We start from the raw sequence: 16,820 nt of genomic DNA, 5'->3' as shown, positions 1-16,820 counted from the left end.
ACATACATACATACATACATACATGCATACATACATACATACATACGTACATACATACATACATACATACGTACATACATACATACATACATACATGCATACGTACATACATACATACATACATACATGCATACATACATACATACATACATACATACATACATACATACATACATGCATACATACATACATACATACATACATACATACATACATACATACATACATACATACATACATACATGCATCCATACATACATACATTGTGCTTCCATAAATCATTCCATGTTGATTTGCCGATGAATGACTGGTATGTTTGGCATGACTAATCTAGTTCAACATAATATGATCTCATGTTCACTTCTATGAACTATTGATGTACAATGATTGTATGATTATGCTGCTTTGTTGTTCATGCTGCTGCTGTTCGCTGAAAAAAGTTCTTAGTAGGTTGTAGGAATTGTTGTCTGAGCTTATGTCAAATTCAAGTAACAATAAGTTCGTGATTTCTACTAACCCTATCAAGACATAGTTAAATATGAATATATTTTCTAGCGTGTACATAGAATACATACTGATTAAAAACATTTTGCTGATTTTCTCGAAGTATCTTATACTTAAATGGCAACATTTATAAAATTCATACCTCCTAACAAACAAGATAAAACATTATAAGATGGAAAAGGTTTTAATCTAACACATTACTGCATTACATATAACATTTTCTATGGTATTACCAATGTCTGCGAATTTTGGGCCAGAAAGAGGCTTCTGTTTTACAAATTAAAACAAAAACGTCTTTGATCTCATAATAGCATTTACAAAAAAAGCATTACAATCTGCAAACATACTATTGTAATTATCTTTAAAATGTATTCGATATGACTTCATAGGCACATGCTCATTAATGCACACTTGGCTATATACAAAAAACATTTTGTATTAAAACTGGAGCTATGTTTACAAAATTAATGTGGTCCACAAGCGGCAACCAACATCATATATTTACGGACTATGCATGAATAACCTTTACCTAGAAAGTCATTTAGGCTCTTGTTATGTGCAGCATGTGAACAACAACACATTTTAAGTGCATCAACATTCATTGGTACGTGCATCTCTACAATGATAAAATATTAATTACACATAAACTGACATTTCTACTGCAATTAACACACATAGTAATATTGACATATACCAAAATGACTGTATGTCCACTGTAACATGTATACGTGGAGTACAATTAAACAATGGAATGAACATTAATTTTCTGATGTTCGTCTAAAACCCAAAATGTTGTAATACTTCCGCATCTAGAAAAAGATATCACAAATTACTAGCGCACTTGAGAATATTATATAAGATTACTTTTAAAAAGCATCTAATATGTGCAAAGTTCAAACGTATTCTCGTTTACATTACTCTCTTTTTCTAATCGTGTTTTGGGAATTATTAAAACATCGAGCCAATGATAAGTTAATTATACGAAAGGCGCATGAAGGAATTCGTCCCAAAACAGCAACAACGAAAAGCAGCTTACGGTATTTTACTAACGGTATTTAAACGATAATGGAATGATTATAATGATATCATTTATCTTTCCCAGTTGATGAATTACTTTAGTACACATCTCCACACTCTTCTGCTGAAGATTACATCGCGGTCTCTTGACAATAAAACGGATCAAAAATAAAATTAAATGAAGCGGTTATCGAATGAATATTCATTGAACGAAGGGATACATTGCAGTATTGTGAATTTTACTCTACTTGTAATGCAAAGATCTGCATACCATATCTTTCTAAAAGGATTAACATTTTTTTACGGCACAATTTGTTTTACCCAAAGCAGTCCCACAACGCACACACTACCTATATATCATAATTTGTTTGCCCGTCATGGTTTTAAGGAATCCACGTGGTCCAGATGTACAGTGTATGACTCCATCCAGCTGTCACTAAATCGTCAGTCAGTAAATCGAGTCTGCATGGGGCATACTTTTTCTTTCTAGGTTTACATACATGTTATAATAAAATATCTTTAACTTTTTCCTACATTTTATTAAGTGTGTTACTCTTGTTCTGTCTTTCTTTTTCGTATCATCTTTCCAAAGATTTGAATTAACCGACAAAAACTAAAATAACACTGAAAGCAATTTGTTTTTAATCACTGTTTTATGAACTGGTTGATTGCATTTATCATTATCAAGCCGTTATTGTTTATCATAACAATGTTTCCTGATGCTGACTAGTAGAAATCTTTTACTCATGACCATGCATGTGCATGTGAGGGAGACAGAAAAGAGAAGCAATAAGAATGACCACATCGAAATAAAGAAAGCGAAGGGGACGGAGCCTTTTGGGTTCCACAAGTCGCATCTCTGCCAGTGCTGGATTGTTTTATCGTATAACTTAAACTATATATAAGTTGTGTATGTGCTTGTGAATCGTCAAAATTGAACGAGACGTTGTACCACGGCTGTTCCATATTTTTAAACCAAATTATTAGCGAACAGTTTGATTACTCACCTCACCACTTATAGAAAAGTATCCTTATCGTTAAGTAAATAGCCTCTTTAAAAAGTCTTGATGGCCACGGACTATGTCTATTCACACGTGTATGTGTGTGAGCCCGCTCATGCGGATGTATAAAATTGTTTATCCCATGCATGAGCTCCATATTGATGCACATATACAAATTATATTTATTAAACCAGAAATGTTGTCTTTTTTCTGTGCAATTGTTCATTCTAACATTGCTAGAAATATTGTGCACGTCTTTTCAAGGTTTAATTCAAGATGACCATGTTCATTTAAAATACAATAGTTCTGGAATACAAACTTCATGACGATAAAATGATTTGGTGGGTAACTGTATATTTATAATGCACCATCCTTAATTTCCAAGTCATTTAATATGAAATTTCAAAACTCCGGGAAATAAATCCATTAAAAAAAGACTACGTTTTACAAAAAAAGAAATTTAGAACCGTTTCCTAGCTGTATTAACCACTTAATATATCAGTAGCTTCAGTTAAACAAGTACTTTAAACATGAGGAGACAGTACTGAGTTCTAATTGGGTATGACACAGGAATGACGTCGGTGATAAGATCGTGGGTAGAGGAAGCAATGCACACTGAAGCAAATATATCTGTATTAACCTGTCTTACTGTAAACAAATTTCATATCATCCAATCTGGAGACCCATTTGACGTCTAATAAGGAAGCAATGCCAGTTTAGTCATCGTCTGGTGTGACTTGAATGGGGTTCTTAGCCAGGACATCTCGCATCCGAGGCGGACTCTCTAACCACTAACCCACCGGAGCATTCTCATCGCAGGCACTGAAATAGATTATTATTATAACCAATTTAAAACTGTATCTATGACTTAAACGTCGTGTGAGAGGAAACCCATTTCCAAACAGATGAGATTCCACAAAGAGGTTTTAAAATGCATAGATATCTGAAGCTCTAAATGTTTGATGCATCGAGTCCTCAAGGCACAAAATTGTATCTTCGGAAGTCGTAAATCTACCATGAAAAAATGTGTCAATATGACCTACGTTTCACGCATAAGCAAAGACTAGTATAATGTTTAAACACATTTCGCATATATTACCTGATATGTTCTTGAAGCTGTGTAATACCTACTTCACTAGCGTCATATGTTTAGTCCCTAAATTATTACGGTAATATACATAAAACCTTAAGTTGGTTCATTAATGAATAAGTGTTCACAGACTTCTGTGAGAAATCAAAGAAAACGGTTTTTAACTTTATTTCTCACTGACACTATACATATAATTCAATGCAATGAAGAACAAGTATATTTCAAAACAAAAATGACCTTTAAGGGTTCATTATCATTTATCATTTTTTTTTCTCGTAGCTAATGTTGGAACGACATCTGAAATGACGTTTAACGTTTGCCATAAACTATTCGCAGCTATTCTACTGGAAGAAGTAGCAGATATTGATTTAACTATAAAAGTAGGTCTTGTTTTAGATATTCCGCTGAAGTCATGAGGTGGGTTTTCACCGTATATGATATGCAATAGTGATGTACTTAGATTTTATGTTATGATTTATCTTCAAGCTGAATAACTGAGTGAAAGACAACAACCAGTGTAAATTTAACAAATAGTTTATTTCCCTAGTATACAAAGTGAAAATAAGAAAACAGAACTTACGGTATTGCGAATTAAATACCAAAATAATCCAAGAATTAGAGACATAAGTCTTAGTAATTTAAAGTCCCGAATTAAATTCAGTTAAAGTCCAGAAAAAATCCAAACACTCAAGTCGATGACGTGTCTGTGGTAGCTATTAAAATGTTGATGTGCCAACAGAATTATGTTGAATCACAGAAATATAATTCCAGATTTGAATATGCTATAAATTCCAGTGAATCTCTTTATCCAAGAATGTTATTAGAGCACATTTGTATTTCCAGAGAACATAATCACTTGAATTCAATAATGTGAACAAAATAGGTTCCAGTCCACAATTATTGGTCACAACATTTAATATACAGCTTGAAAGTGCTAGAAATCAGTCAGGTCAAGCGAAAGCGAACAAGATCAAGTCCAGCATACCATGTTACATTACATTAGCATGTAATGAAAGAAAAAAAATATTTTGGAACTAACAAACAAACAAATAAATTAAATATGCATAAAAATTGTAACCCAAGAAACATCGAATTATTTCACAAATTCTGGGACATTAAATTTGAATAGCGAAATCTGCATCTTTCTGTAAAAGAATATTCACTATTTACTTAACACGTGTTAGAGAGGTAACATTTGTCGGTAATCAGGATTATAGCTAAGAATCTAAGCCAAAAAGTTATTCTCTCTCTCTGTCTCTGTTTCTCTCTCTCTCTCTCTCTCTCTCTCTCTCTCTCTCTCTCTCTCTCAATCATGATCCTATTATATTTTTTTTTGATTAATTTGAGATGGATGTAAACATAACGATTTTTATTTTGCATGTAACTCGGAGAACCGCCCTTCTTATTATGATGGTGTTGTTCCTATACTTACAAGTCTGTGCTTACGAAGGCATATGGACAGTTTAATTGATGACATTAATCCTAAACTTATAAGCATGTGCTTACGAAGGCATACGGGCATAAAAGTATGTGCTTACGAAAGCAAATGGACAATTTGATTGATGTTATTGTTCCTATACGTATAATTCTGTGCTTACAAAGGCATACGGACAATATAATTAAAAATATTGTTCATATACTTAAAGGTTTGTGCTTGCAAATGCATACGGGCAATTTAATTGATGGTATTGTTCTTATACTTAAAAAGGCTGTGCTTACAAATGCAAACGGACAATTTAATTGATGGTATTGTTCCCATACTTATAAGTCTGTGCTTACAAAGTTATACGGACATACAAGTATATGCTTACGAATGTATACGGACAATTTAATTGATGTTATTGTTTCTATACTTATACGTTTGTGCTTACGAAGGCATAGGGACATACAAGTGTGTGCTTACGAATACATACGGACACTTTAATTGATGGTATTTTTCTTATACTTATAAGAGTGTGCTTACGAAGGCAAATTGACAATTTAATTAATAATATTGTTCTCATACTTAAAAGTGTGTGCTTATGAAGGCATACGGACAATTTAATTGATGGTATTGTTCCTCTATTATGAGTCTGTGCTTACGAAGGCATACGGACACTTTAACTTATGGTATTGTTCCTATACGTATAAGTCGGTGCTTACGAAGGCATACGGACGGTATAATTGAAAATATTGTTCATATACTTAAAAGTATGTGCTTACAAATGCATACGGGCAATTTAATTGATGGTATTGTTTTCATACTTATAAGTCTGTGCTTACGAATGCATACGGACACTTTAATTAACAATACTGTTCCTATACTTAAAAGTCTGTGCTTACAAATGCATACGGACAATTTAATTGATAATATTGTTCCTATATTGTTCCTATACGTATATATCGGTTCTTACGAAGGCAAACGGACAATTTAATACTTTAGAATTTATAGTCCGATATCAAGACTTTTAATTCACGCAAATAATTTCTGAAATAAAAACTGGTGCGACTTTAAATAATATTTCAAGCTAGATAGGAGCAAAGTAAAACAATACATTCAAGAAATCGTTGACTGGAAGTGAGCTCATAAATATGTTTTAGACGGTTATGTAAATATAATCTTTTTGAAGGGTTTTACGATCTGTAATCATTTTCATTTTTCCTTTGAAGACAACACAGCGTAATATTTATTATTATATGTTTGCGTTCATCTTTTTACGTTGTTTATGCCAATATAAACTATTTGACATCCAGTATTCATGACTGAGGTGGTAATTTCTAAATAGTTTATGATAATTTCGTCTCTTTCAAAATGCTTATATAAAACTGGTGCGCTTTTCCCCTTCAACCTCCAACCCCGCCTCCACTATGTGTTGAAATTTAATATTAAAATACCTGACACCACATATATAGCAACAAATCGTTTTTTCTGACCGCACTCACAAAAGGAAACGAAGTCTGCATTTACATAAAAAAGGCACGGTTTGTAACACATGTATATTAGACTCGGATGCAGTAATTAAAGAGACAGTGGAAATATCAAGGAAAAATAGCTTTCAGTATTTCAGCTACAAGAGAAGTATTGAAAGAAAACTTGCATCTAATGCAGGAATTCGCCAGAAAGTATAAGTGTAGCAATGTAATTTCTATTATAAAAATAACACGCTATTATATAACATCCGTTCCAATATCAGCCACTATGGCAGACGGCAGCATCCGCTGACACTTTAACAGTAATGTACATATCGCCTTCGATGTGAAAGTCGATTGAAGACTGGGTGAAAATATTCGTTGCACGAAGTGCACATGTTATATATCGCTGTGATGTCAAAACGTTTTTTTATTATACATAAGTTATGGGTTCTTAAGGACTCGAGTTTTCTCTGCCAATGTACCATTTGAGTCCCCAGGACAAGCCCTAGGTTGTGCGATGAGCGGGGCCCCAAGCGGTCGTAATTAAACATTCCATACACATAGTCATCATAATACCAGCATGTATGATACAAGAGATATATACAAGAGATGCATAAAGTTAAGACGACATACTCGAAAATTTCTAGCCCACGGTATATACTGTATGTAACAGGATTAAGCCGATTTGTGACTAGATTTACCGAAGACCCTGAAAGCAGTTTAGTGAATGATATGTTTATGCATACTGTAATCAAACAATGAATGAATATGTCACCAAACTCGTGCTCATAAAGTCAAAGAGCGGAATAATTAACAGAATGATTCGCATCGAGTTAAACAACTGATAGACGAAATGATACCCTTACTAAACGGAATGAAACAGAACAAATAGCGATACTGAATTGTTGATTTCTCCCATATAGTGATATTCAATATTGATTCAAATGTAGCTCGTGTCGTCCACCACGTAAGGCCCGCCCCATCCAGTTTACCAAAAAATCCCTCAAAACCCTCCATATTCCCTGCAGACACGTTAATTCCGAACTACAGAATGAACATAAATAGTGTGTGCTAAGCGTGTTTCTGTTGTTTAACTTTGTTTTGTACAATTAAAAATTAATGATTATCGGGCCTTGACGGATGTCGACTAGGCCGACCGTCAGTACAATCTTGTGACGGGAAGAAATGATGCCGGGGAGCCGGAACCGCACGACGTGTTGTAATGATGCCAGAGCTTTCTTACATTTACACACCAGCTCAACAACTAAAAACTATTGATGTGTGTGAATTGCTAGTGGTATAGCAGTCGTGATCTTCATCACATAAGTCGACCAGCAGAGGCCGGCTCTGATAGGCCGCATGGCGCTGTCAACCAGTTGGCTGTATCAACAGGGTGTCGTGAAATCCAGAATAAATACTGTGGCACATATACCTTTCTTCGTCTCGAGTCAAACCCAGACCAGCTTTTCACGTTACGTTGCCCAATAAGATCCACTAGGCAGACATACGGTTTATGCCGTACAACTTGCCCGGGGCTGAAAAAGAGCCCCTTAATATGCGCTGAAAGTGGTCGATATTAGGTACAAATACGCCCAGGCTCTAATTACCAAGGACTCACTTAGAGTTGCCGAGTGCTTGGCTATGATTTCAAGTCGCAAAAACAGTAATCGTACAATAGGGCCTCTGACGTTGCCAATCTATTCTAATTAGATTCTAGCCGTGAGTTCCTTGGTGAAACCGCCACGCTGCTGGCTGAGCATAACGTTGTACCAAGCACAACAACAACTGCTCGTACAAGCTGCCAGACATCGTTGAGTTGTTGAATCCCAAGCTGAATAACCGAGGGTTTGGGCCACACATTTTATCGCGACCTTGCCGCACAAGAAGGCTGCCAACCTATGCAAGGTGAAACCAGAAACAGAGATGGAACAGATGCCTACATGATGTGATAAAGGCTCTGAACAATAAAACAACCAGGCTCAATAGCAAATATCCGGTACTATCCATAAGTACTGCTGCGACAGTCCACATTGCGCCATCGGCTCAAGATCAGCAACTGTCGATGAGAGGACTGTCTCTCACGATGCACATGTGAGCTTTCTTAAAGGCCGGACGCGCTGTAGTGTCGTTGCTGTAGGGTGCCTGGTCCAGTCTGATCAGAGGATATTTAGCATTTTTCATCTTTACGTGTTTTCAAAGTCATGGGTGAATAACCAGCCCCAAAAGGAAGCAAATAGCCCGCACAGTAGGCAAAGCATGTGAACGTAATTCACTAAAAGAAAAAGTAATCTTAAATTAAATAAACGTTGCCTGAAACAGTTTGTTATAGTACCCTTGTCACTTATATACGTATAGACTTGAAATCTCTAGTTTTCCCATTTAAGCCTACTATATCTATATTTACACCCACCAGTTTGTTGATGTAAATGATCTATAAATTGTAAAAGTGGGCCTACATTACAATTAAGCACTACTACGTTAAAAATATAACCATTTAACTCATGGTTTGATCAGCTGTTATTCGCAATTGTGTTGAGCAACAATTGACAAGTCTTCATGTACATATTGGACTATAAGGGCAATGCAACCCTTAGAAATCCTAGTATGACTTGAATGTTGATCTGAGTTCATAATAAATGTTTAATATTGTTATACATTTTTTATTTGAGTGCACCACGAATAATAATAATAATAATGCAAAGTATAACAACCATTGAGTAGCCAACCTGGTGCTTCTCTTTCGCATTCAGACACACATGTGACAGCAACAAAACTGATTAGTATGTGGTCTCCCTTTGAATCAAAGGCCATGAAAGCTTTAAGTACTTTATCAAATGAGGAGAATTAAAACGAGGCACTATTGCTATGTATATTTAATTTAGATTGTGTACCTGACTTTTATCATGATCGTTATTGAGGGTTGTGAAGGAGTTAACGTGTACATGACGTTTGTCATGAATCTAAACGTTACATATCATGAAAATTACACCACCTAACATGAAAACTACGCAATACATAACATGGAAACTACACAATACATAGCGTGAAAACTAAACAATACATAGCATATAAATTATGTAATACATATTATACAAATTACGCAATACATATCATGAATATTACACAACACAGAACATGAAATCTACACAATACATAACATGAAAATTACACAACTCATAACATGAAAACTACACAATACATATCATTCAAGCTACGTAATACACAGCATTGAGACTGAAGCCCTTGTCGTTTGAAATAACAAATTTTAAGTTTGAAGCGGGCCCGGAGGATGGAACACTACCCTCCAACGTATGACTAAATGTCACATTTCCATCATCCCCAACTCGTAGTGGATCAGTCCTCGTGATCACGTCTATATAATGCGTATTTCCGGCATTTACTGATTTTCCTCCCTGGCCTGGCATTATCTTTAGTAAAATTAAATATATATTGAGACAGACGTTGAATTTTTTCGTTAGTTGAACTAGTTGCATTAATTATACTAATTACACTGATAAGTATGGCTCAGTGTACCTTCCATATGGTGTGTTAACATATTTTTTAAAGTTTTTCAAGTAACCTAAAATACATATTTAGACATATAGAACAGTTTTGTTCATTCGAGATTTTAAAGCAAACACTAAGAAAGCTTTCATATCCAGAGACGGGCAGCTGAACTTAGTGAAAAAAACACACAAATTGCCAATTGTTGACAGATTATATTTGACATTCACCTGCTGGTACAGCTGACCTTTGTAATCCGAAAATATAGTTTATTTCCTCGTGAATAATAATATACACGAAATCTAATTTTCTGATATTAAATTGTCTGAGAAAAGGCTGCTTGCCTTGTTAAAGCATGATATATATATATATATTAAAGTTTAATATGTCATTAAATGCTACTTTTGTATTAATGTGAGATGAACATGCAACGGTTCCTTTACCCATGGACTTTTTCGAGCATTTAGCTTTTGAAACATAAATAGGGCTTTGTTTGGAAGTAAAGGTGCTAAATCTTCTTATTGGCAGCTTCTAAATACACTTTTGATAGGTATTATATTCCATCTTTATTTCCTCCTTTCGGAGATTAATGACACAAAGAATTGGTAGAGGCATGATAATGACAAGAATAAGACGTAAAATTATATATAGAAATAACAAACCCCTACATATAATCTTACAATCACACATATAAATTACACATCCATACATATATAAGTAGGAATACGTTTTGTATGTGGAATTCGGATAGCATTTTCTACAAATAAAATGAATCAGTCATATTCTCTGACTCCTCATAGTACATGAGCTACACAATGCAATTATCAAATCTGAGAACTACCATAGATATTACAACAAATGTTTTAAGCAGTTGTAACGCTACGTAAACAAAGATATGCAGTCAAGTTATCCGTGAAGTGACCCAGCGGGATATTTTGAGGTGTTTCATTTATTTGTTGTTAATTCGTTAGTTAGTCATAAAATGTCAAAAGCCAACAAACACTCCTATTAATTACAATATTCATGTTGGCTTCCTGCAGACAATGTAGCAGCTAGCCTCATAACTGTTTGCTAGACTTCGGGGTCATTCATTTCAGATATATATGGGAAAGATAAATTTTAACTTTATTTAAAACATTAGATATAAAAGTGAACATAACATAATCCTTAAACTATAGGTCATTTTCGATCAAGATCATTTTAGAGCGATATCGTTTTCGATCAAGATCATTTTAGAGCGATATCGTTTTCGATCGAGATCATTTTATATAGAGATAGTGAGAGCATTCTGTCCCTGCATAGTTGGCATAGTTAAAAGTATCTATAGATCAAACTTTATGTATGACCTAGGGCAGTGCTTGGCAAATAAATTGAATCTCGCTTTTCCATATAAGATTTAAATACCTTACTGACCACTGAATGGCTAGTTATTCCGTTGCTTCGTTTCCTGTCTATGTTGATCCACTTCAATGGTATATATTTCCGGTATGTCTAGGAATGGAATGCTGTATTTATTTCTGATTAGTGGTTATTTCTTACATTGGAGTTGAATAGATTGGAGTCAAACTCTTCTATCCAATTAGAACTGAATGTAGAATATTTACTATATGTCGTACAGGAAGACTATATCATCTAAACTGGATCCAAGTAAACAAAACACGAATAGAACGAAAATTTGGTAAATAATAGAACTCTCAAAAGTAGTTTTAATAGCAATATCGTATTTCAAGCAGCAATAATAATGGAACGGAGGAAATCAATGATCAAGAAAGGAATGGCAATAAACATTAAGAACAATAGCAAATGTTGCCAACTGCACAAACGTTTTCATTCACTGCAAACTAGTAATGAAAAATCAAGCAAGCCGATAAACACCGAGTTATTCTTCATTCACCAAATCGATTCGTTGCAAAAATCTACATAACTTAACTTTATGTCAAAACTTTTCTATTCAATTTTCTTACTCAGATCAACGTCCATTATAGCAGATCTTATGTCGTTATATTCAAACATCCTTGTTAGTGTGGTATTTAAGACATTTACATTGGATCTTTAAAGCATTGACAAGGTCATTCGCTGTCATGGTCAAATCCTTGACAAACAATTGTTTGTTTGGATCCCTTTTATTTTAATTTTGCTATTGAACATTGCGATCATTTTTGCATGGATGATATTATTTCTGCTGTATGTCTGATGACAGCCTGTGACAATCATGAGTTATTCATGTCCCAAGAAACTTTTTGTCATTCAGTTTTGACAAGATCAGTTTTACCAGAATATCGATCTTATCACTGATTTATTTGATTTTGCGTTTGAATGTTTAGAGAATGATATAGAGAATGACTTCCTACGTTTCAAAATTTAGAACTCTGCTTTAACTGAATTAATATACCAACATTAGCTGACGCATGATCTTTAGAAGCCGTCTTAATTAGACCAGGACAACTGTCATATAATTTTCGCGTCATTGTTTCTTTAACTTACTTTGTTCACTATAATATGCTATTCTTGGCATTGTCTTTCATGTGCTAAAAGCAGATATGCAGCATACTTTGTTTTTTAAATATATACCGAAGATGAATAATATATATGTCTTTCATCATGTTATTTCCACTCTTCGTCATCACATGTCCTTGTATTTCTAAAATGGTGAATACATGCTGACAAATCTTCTGATTCCCACCTTAGCTCGTAAGGTCTTCCTTAATAATCAAAATACGTATTAACTGTATCAAATTTGTTTCCTAATATGTTCAGCAGCTGAAGCTAGTAGGACGTTTGGAACTGAATGATCTAGCTAAATATTTATTATATAATCCGGGTTTGCGTTGAAGGGATCGACAGTTGACTTTCAACTCTGATTTTAATTATTATTTATCGGAAATGAAATCAATTATCAGTCAATATAGAATTGGGATTGAGGGCATTATCATAATGTTTGGTAGCTGTTAATATAATTCAATGTCAGCATATTCCTTCCCATGTCTTGATAAGGTTACCCTCTATTTTATTATCAACACATACAAAATGACTGGTAGCTTCATCAAATTTGTGCATAGGGCCCGCTAGAATGTAATAAGATTATGTCTGTTGCACTTTATGAGTGTTCATTGTTGGTCCAATCACATCACCGTTATCATCGGCTTTGGCTCGTACAACATGCCATCGATGAATTATCATTTAGCTCTTCTGGTTTATAATTGATTGCATCACGTAAAAATACTTGCATGGCATTAAGCATTTGTTCTGTTAACTTGCAAGAGGGTCATTTTCAAACATTATTAGAACTGTTTCACCTGGTTCAGTGTAGCTGTTTCACGTCTATGTTTTGTCAGGTAAACTAATAGATTGAACCATGCATACCATAAGCTTTGTTTCTCGATTGCTTCAAAATGCGTCAGGTTTCGTGGTCTTTGATGAGTGTTATTGTGGCCAAAAAAGGATTATATATAATTGTATACCTGAATAGTCTCAGTAAAATGTCAAAACCTGTTTTCTTTCATGTCCACAATCAAGACATGAAAGGTATGTTACCATTATTGCTTTTCTATCTGCTTAAGTTTAAAGAGGTTGATGATCTTTTCTTTCCAAACACGTCCTTGTATGTATCTTGTACCTATTCAAACTATATAATTAAATATATGAACCAAACAGCATTTGACAAAACGTCTATCAATATATAAAAGTATATATGTTCACTGTAATCTTTGCTGTATTACTGTATGTTAAAACTGTCTGACTATCACCAATTAAGTGACTAACAAAAGCAATTGTCTAGACTATTTGTGTGATGTATTTGCATATTATAAAGTTTGATATTCCTTGCCTGACCGCAGCGTATTCGTTCATTTCGTTGTTGCGTTTGACTTTCCCCTAGAAACGAATGATAGACAAAAGTTATTTTAAGGTTTTAGTAATATGTTTTAAATCCTGTACTTCTTTAACCGTTGCAACTATTACAAAACATAAAGGAATACTTTTTGAGTGGTAAACTGACTATTAATGTTATAAATAAAGCTAGGTGACATATATTGCCAGCCTATAAATTTATTTCCAGCAATTCGCAACATGTGTTTAGTTCTTTCAAGCTCATAAATGATTTATGTCAAATTTTTACATTTCTAGGAATAAATATTAACCAGACTGTTCATATAAAAATCTTGAATCGTTGTAGGTTTCTCTTTCAAAACGTACGATATTTGCAAACGTTTAATGGGAATTTATGCGATCACTTATTTGTGTATTTACTCCAAAAAAAATGTTGCGGATTCCTTCGAAAAATCGGTTTGATTTAACCAGCTCCCTATCGGAGTTGCGAAACTTATGTTCACGTTACTATTAACACAAACAGAGTATAAATTTACATATTTTTCTGAAAGATTGCACTACATCAAGTCATATATATATATATATATATATATATATATATATATATATATATATATATATATATATATATATATATAGAAAGAGAGAGAGAGAGAGAGAGAGAGATAGTTCCGTGTGTGCAAATGTTTGTTTCTATACGGAGAAGTGATATTTAAATTTAAAAGGAAAACATTGCCTGGCAATAAAGGATTGTTACTTACTTGCACTCGTATGTTTTTCCTTGTATTATATTATGGTAGTGGGTCGTACTATTGAGGTGGACATGATATAGTTTAAAATCTGAATGCGAAGACGATCGAAATGCCAGGACATCACAGAGGCCATACTAATCACATTTGTTTGATATTTCCGTTGTGGGGATTTTTTGCATTTCTACTGAGATGCAATAAATTAGTTATACCTTTAAGTACAGGATGACTATATATGTTATTTAAGGATCTAAGTTGAACAAAGTAAACACCTGTATATCCTGACGGATCAGGTAGCTTATTTGGTCTATAGTTATATCGGAATGCAATGACTGGAATTTGCAATCATACATGATCGTATTGCCATCCTTTGCAAAATCTAAGATCTAACTCAATACACGTGTAAAACTTTCATTTAGACTGTAATGTTACTTAAATTGGAATACAAGCATGAAGTGTCAGTGCTCAACAAGTCTCAATGGAAAGAAATAATACCTGCAATTGAATATTGACCCCCTGAGCAAGTTATACAATTGGTAACTATTTATTAACTTCGCATTCCCTTCAATATTAAAGTATAAAGTTGCAAGTTTGCTAAGTTTTGGTCTATGGAAGTTTGCTCACTTGCAACAATCATAACAGCAAATCTTCCTTGATATTCTTAAGAATTAATTAATGCATTTCGACAATATGACATTTAGACGTTCGTAAATAACAATATCCCTCACTTTTGGGTCATGTTGAAGTATTTTATCTTAAGAAAAAGGCAAAATGTCAAACATTTGGCACAGTTTATATTTACAGTATTTAAACATGATAAGACTACCAAAATAAGTATCATACTACCTTTGCTATCTTAATATGATATGGAGAAAATAAATCACTTGTAAACAAACATATAACATAGTCTGAGATGTATGTATCATATCCTTAATGAAAGAACTCCATGAAATAACATTCACTTTGACCTCAACACTTAAACATTCAAACAGAGCGTCCTAAAAAATCAAACAAAGTTTAATAATCAAAAGTGTCATATATCTTCATACTGTTTAAAATTTTGGTCTAGGAAATATGATGCCCTCAGATCGTAAATGAATGTAGGTTTCTCACAAAATGTTCCAACTGAAAGACTTAATCATTCTTGGCAAAATGGACTGAGAATTAGTACAGCTATGATCTCAGCGCAAACGAAAATAACATGGCCTAATTTATTTGGAGGAATAGAACCACGCGCACGTCTTAATCAAATCGTTTCTGAATCCCACTGGTTAGGAAAACACAGTAAAGCAAGCAAGTGATGAACGAAAACATTCAAAAATAAGCAGCCTTGCGACAAAGTTACATATTTTGAGTCCATAAATTTGGACACATGTTATAGCGAGACTACATAGGCTATGTTGCCGGCCGCAAAGATAGTCGCATTTAAATCGAGTAACTAGAATGTTGTGCATGTTGCCTTTCCTATACATTTAGTGTGGAATGTATTGACCTTGTCCTGTTGTGCAAAAGAATACAGTATGAAATTTAATAACGTTCGATGTTTAGCATAGGCTTTAATTCTTTTCTTTGAATACAATCAGCATTTTTAACGTGTTTGAAACAACCCGGTGAAAATAATGATTTGTTTGGGGACTAATTTTGTCGAGGTAGTATTCCGATACATGTAATAAGAGTAGTCACGTGATACAACTCTTCAGTGCCCATTCACTGCAAAATAATGACTTGCTCGTGGTTGGTTTTGGGGTGAGGTATGAAGCTGATAATGTCATCAGTATATAATAGAGATGTAGCGAGTCCACTTAATCAGATATTCCGATGCAGTATCTGTAACGTTTTGTCTAACACATTTCGTATACCATTATCGTACTGTATCATTTCCGGACCGTTTGAGATCATTTTACCAGCATATCACAGTGTTCGTCTCCGCACACCTTAGTAGCATAGAATATCAAGACTGGCGTCCATTCTTTCAGCATCATTATATTAACCTCAGATTTTAAATGGATGCAATTGAGGCATTTAGGCAGAAGGTTTGGAAATTTACTTAAATTATCAATTCGTCCAAAATAGTCTTTCTTCTCCCTGTGTGTTACATGATTTAAACAATGTATAGTTCGTTCCGAAATTTTAATATATCATGAATAATGTTAACTGTCATGTTGTAATAAAACAAGGGTAAACGTAGCCATGCCAAGCAAATAAAATTTGGAATCAAAGATACACTGAGGATGA

This window comes from Sinohyriopsis cumingii, chromosome 9 (assembly GCF_028554795.1).
Source record: "Sinohyriopsis cumingii isolate HCF-2022 chromosome 9, ASM2855479v2, whole genome shotgun sequence".
NCBI classification, from domain to species: Eukaryota; Metazoa; Mollusca; class Bivalvia; order Unionida; family Unionidae; genus Sinohyriopsis; species Sinohyriopsis cumingii.
The sequence above is the reverse complement of the archived record's forward strand: the minus strand, read 5'-3'. Positions refer to the sequence as shown.